The 5000-nt window shown below is 53.6% G+C and overlaps 1 non-coding gene across 1 annotated transcript in view; it reads left to right on the top strand.

Moving 5' to 3' along the window:
• The first annotated feature begins 3889 nt into the window (after positions 1-3889).
• Positions 3890-5000, top strand: part of LOC126433210 (small subunit ribosomal RNA) — a 1910-nt gene continuing 799 nt past the window's right edge. Inside the window, exon 1 of the ribosomal RNA XR_007578324.1 lies at positions 3890-5000. This exon is cut by the window's right edge and continues 799 nt beyond it. This is a non-coding gene — a ribosomal RNA (small subunit ribosomal RNA).

Consider the following 5000-nt stretch of genomic DNA (forward strand, 5'->3'; position numbering starts at 1 on the left):
CCGCCATGTCGAGCGCACCACAAAACATACCGCCATCTGTAGGTCTCCCGCAACATGACCTCCTGCAACGACGATACCGTCATCTATGAGACGCCAAGCCGACTAAGACAGCGATGGGCCCAAAGCGCCCTTCTTTCGACCCCACCCACAAAGCCTGCACCCTCTGTCGACAACAGCACCCCAACGCCAGCGCCTCTGCCGCACGAAGTCGTGGACCGGCAATCACTCCACCTGCACCCGTTCGTGCCCCACCCCAACCGCCCAACTCGCAACTCCAGCGGATGCACGGCGGACTTTGCTCGCACTCGCAATGTGCAATCCACCCCTATAACGTGCGTTTCATGAAGAGTTATGTCCAATATGCGACATTCCCGCTGTCCATATACATGAGCTGCGAGCTGTACCACGTACGAGCTACAGACGCGATCGCGTTGCTCTCTGTACGAATGCAGATGCTCAGCGGCAGCTAGGAGGCGCTCCATCCATTTCGGTACCGGTGAGCGTTGCACTCGCAGTCGCAAAAACGTACGGCAAGTATATTACTCGGAAGAGTCAATGACAGTCCAAGCCCCCCTGCGTGGGAAGAGTCTTCCTAGGCCATGACCCACCGGAAGGGCGCAGCGTCCCCCACCCCAGACATGTGACGTCACACTATCGGTATTGACGACTAGACTGATTCCTTATAATCATTTGCCATACACCGGTGGAAGCTGCCGAGACGAGTAACTACATGGCGGCCTCGCCGTGTCACTAATGTACAGAGATACAACAGTTTCGACTGGAACCGGATGAAACGTATACACGGCGCTGATTAGTAATAGATAGAGCCATCAAAATACAGATAATGTATACAACTGTCCGTATACATGCTGAAAGACTCTGCTCACAATCACAACCACACGTCAGCCAGACACTCTTATCACGCACTACTCTCTGCCTGTAACAGGCACAAAGACAATATGTAAGCACCAGCATGGAACAACACCCAGTGCATCCTCTCCGCCACATTAGACAATCCACACTATCATAACCAGACCGGGAGGTCCACTCACAAAACAGAATACCCCACCCTTCCGACAACCACCATTGCTCAGCTAAGCCACCAACACCCACACATGTCCTACACAGGGGTACACCCAACATCACAATACTGCCTCCTGTCACAGCACACAAACAATGGCAGGAATGAAAGACACAGGTCTGCCACAAGCATGGAATCAGAGCGCCGCCTGTCATGAGCCAAAGGTGCATCCTGACGTGGCAAATCAGATGATGCCGCAGGCATCCACTTACTATAATCACAATCAACAAACCGGCCGCCGCCGCCGCCGCCGCCCCCCCCCCCCAATACACCTTTCCTTACAACAATGTGTACCTTAACCTAACCCACATTGTACCTTAACCCAACCCACATTGTACCTTAACCTAACCCACATTGTACCTTAACCTAACCCACATTGTACCTTAACCTAACCCACATTGTACCTTAACCTAACCCATATTGTACCTTAACCTAACCTATATTGCGCCTTAACCTAACCCACATTGTACCTTAACCTAACCCACATTGTACCTTAACCTAACCCATATTGTACCTTAACCTAACCTATATTGCGCCTTAACCTAACCCATATTGTACCTTAACCTAACCTATATTGCGCCTTAACCTAACCCATATTGTACCTTAACCTAACCCACATTGTACCTTAACCTAACCCACATTGTACCTTAACCTAACCCATATTGTACCTTAACCTAACCTATATTGCGCCTTAACCTAACCCACATTGTACCTTAACCTAACCCACATTGTACCTTAACCTAACCCATATTGTACCTTAACCTAACCTATATTGCGCCTTAACCTAACCCATATTGTACCTTAACCTAACCTATATTGCGCCTTAACCTAACCTATATTGCGCCTTAACCTAACCTATATTGCGCCTTAACCTAACCTATATTGCGCCTTAACCTAACCTATATTGCGCCTTAACCTAACCTATATTGCGTATTAACCTAACCTATATTGCGCCTTAACCTAACCTATATTGCGCCTTAACCTAACCCACGTTGCGCCTTAACCTAACCCACGTTGCGCCTTAACCCAACCCACGTTGCGCCTTAACCTAACCCACGTTGCGCCTTAACCCAACCCACGTTGCGCCTTAACCCAACACACGTTGGGCCTTAACCTGCTCTGTAATTGTCATACGACGCGTTAAATTAGTGTAGTGTTGCCTAACTGCAACCCCCGCAATATAGTTTGCTACTCGCACTGCCCGGTCCCCAGAGTATCGCTTCATGTTAAACACCTTGCAGCTATACACTGTAATGCGGACGGCAGCAGGACGTACATGCTCAATGCCCTTCGCAGTTGTTCATTGGCATTCGCATGGCGAAGCACAGCCTACGTTGTGGTACGGCTTGTGTCAACTGTCCGCTGATGTTGTACGTCCAAATCACACACTGTACTGCACATTGGTCCTCATGTACTGAATGATACATCGTGGTACATGTGTGACCGTACCACGACTGCGCCAACAACGGCGAACCATACGGTCCAAATATTGTGCACTCAGCTACGTGTCGTCTCCCTATAAGAGCTGGATTGCAGTATGGTATGCCGTGGATGGCGATCACCATGAGCCGTCTGTTGATGTAGTGGCGCGTGTTGTCAGACGTAGTCGTCTCTTCTCACACACCGTGATAGCATGGTGCACTGCGTTCCACATCTGCGACATGCGACAGAGGCCGGTTGACAGTCGTTCGCGCAATGGACATCGCATACGTACGGGGGCCACCTTCCACGTGTTCGCGAAGCGTGCACATGTTGTTGCGTGTATGTGGGCAGACATAGTGTGTCGTGACACCTGACACAGGCATGCAACAATCGTTGAATTTGCAAATGGCGATGGACGTCTACGTTTGCTGGTGACGTTACGCAAATGAAGAACTGGTAAACCGTTGTGGTGCGGTTGTTCTCGCTAGAGGTGAATCAGTGATGGCGACGATCGGTTGAGCTACCAACCGGTTGTTTCAGCGATACCCACCATGCCCACGAACGTGAATGGCATGTGGGTGTGAAGCGATACGCGGCGGTGGCTGGGTGGGACCGTCCCCGGCCGGTGAGGGGGGGCCTCCCGGCGTGCTGGCCGCGCGGTGCGTGGGCGCACGCGCTACAGCCGGCTGGTGGGGGCGGCCAGTGGCAGGCGCGCCGGCCGACGGAGGCGGCAGGCGGCGCAGCTGCGCGCCGGCGCACCCTGCACGCGGCGCCGTGCGGCCAAAGTAGGTCCTCGCGGGCCCGGTGCGAAGCGCGGTGGACATCTGCAGTGTGCTGGTCCGATTGAGGACTGTGTGCGCTGAGGATGCGCCGCCGCCCGGCGCTCGGCGCCGCGACGCCGTCTGCTGCTCGGTCGCCTCTGCGGTTCTCGCAGGTGGATTGTATCGCAGCTGTGCGGACGTGTTGGCGCGTGCGCTGTGCTGGGAGAGTTCGCTTCGGCACCCAAGTGGGGCTTTTGTCCTTCTGTGGCGCTGGCGTTGGAGCTGCCGGCCACCGTAGGTGGCGCGTGTTGTCTCCCGCCGGCAATGCCACGACAGCACGCTCCCGGGCCTCTGTCGGCAGCGGCAAGCTCAGTTGGGAGCACGGGTGGTCGCACCTAAAGCGTCTACTCGCCAAACTCCGGGCGATTGCGCCTCTCTCGAACCCGACCAAGTACTTAGGACGGCGCTGCGCGCCGCCGGGACCTGAGAGGGTTTCGAGGTGTATTGTGCAGGGGAGCTCAGCCTCCTCCTGTTTGCAGAATAATTGAGCGGACGCTTGCGTGTTCGCGCGGGCTCCCGGGACACACTCCCGGGCGGCCGGCTGCTCAGCTCTAGTTGACGCAGCTCCCTGGTTGATCCTGCCAGTAGTCATATGCTTGTCTCAAAGATTAAGCCATGCATGTCTCAGTACAAGCCGCATTAAGGTGAAACCGCGAATGGCTCATTAAATCAGTTATGGTTCCTTAGATCGTACCCACGTTACTTGGATAACTGTGGTAATTCTAGAGCTAATACATGCAAACAGAGTCCCGACCAGAGATGGAAGGGACGCTTTTATTAGATCAAAACCAATCGGTCGGCTCGTCCGGTCCGTTTGCCTTGGTGACTCTGAATAACTTTGGGCTGATCGCACGGTCCTCGTACCGGCGACGCATCTTTCAAATGTCTGCCTTATCAACTGTCGATGGTAGGTTCTGCGCCTACCATGGTTGTAACGGGTAACGGGGAATCAGGGTTCGATTCCGGAGAGGGAGCCTGAGAAACGGCTACCACATCCAAGGAAGGCAGCAGGCGCGCAAATTACCCACTCCCGGCACGGGGAGGTAGTGACGAAAAATAACGATACGGGACTCATCCGAGGCCCCGTAATCGGAATGAGTACACTTTAAATCCTTTAACGAGTATCTATTGGAGGGCAAGTCTGGTGCCAGCAGCCGCGGTAATTCCAGCTCCAATAGCGTATATTAAAGTTGTTGCGGTTAAAAAGCTCGTAGTTGGATTTGTGTCCCACGCTGTTGGTTCACCGCCCGTCGGTGTTTAACTGGCATGTATCGTGGGACGTCCTGCCGGTGGGGCGAGTCGAAGGCGTGCGACGCGCCTCGTGCGTGCTCGTGCGTCCCGAGGCGGACCCCGTTGCAATCCTACCAGGGTGCTCTTGAGTGAGTGTCTCGGTGGGCCGGCACGTTTACTTTGAACAAATTAGAGTGCTTAAAGCAGGCAAGCCCGCCTGAATACTGTGTGCATGGAATAATGGAATAGGACCTCGGTTCTATTTTGTTGGTTTTCGGAACCCGAGGTAATGATTAATAGGGACAGGCGGGGGCATTCGTATTGCGACGTTAGAGGTGAAATTCTTGGATCGTCGCAAGACGAACAGAAGCGAAAGCATTTGCCAAGTATGTTTTCATTAATCAAGAACGAAAGTTAGAGGTTCGAAGGCGATCAGATACCGCCCT

The sequence above is a fragment of the Schistocerca serialis genome, unplaced genomic scaffold (assembly GCF_023864345.2).
Source record: "Schistocerca serialis cubense isolate TAMUIC-IGC-003099 unplaced genomic scaffold, iqSchSeri2.2 HiC_scaffold_1162, whole genome shotgun sequence".
Taxonomy (NCBI): domain Eukaryota; kingdom Metazoa; phylum Arthropoda; class Insecta; order Orthoptera; family Acrididae; genus Schistocerca; species Schistocerca serialis.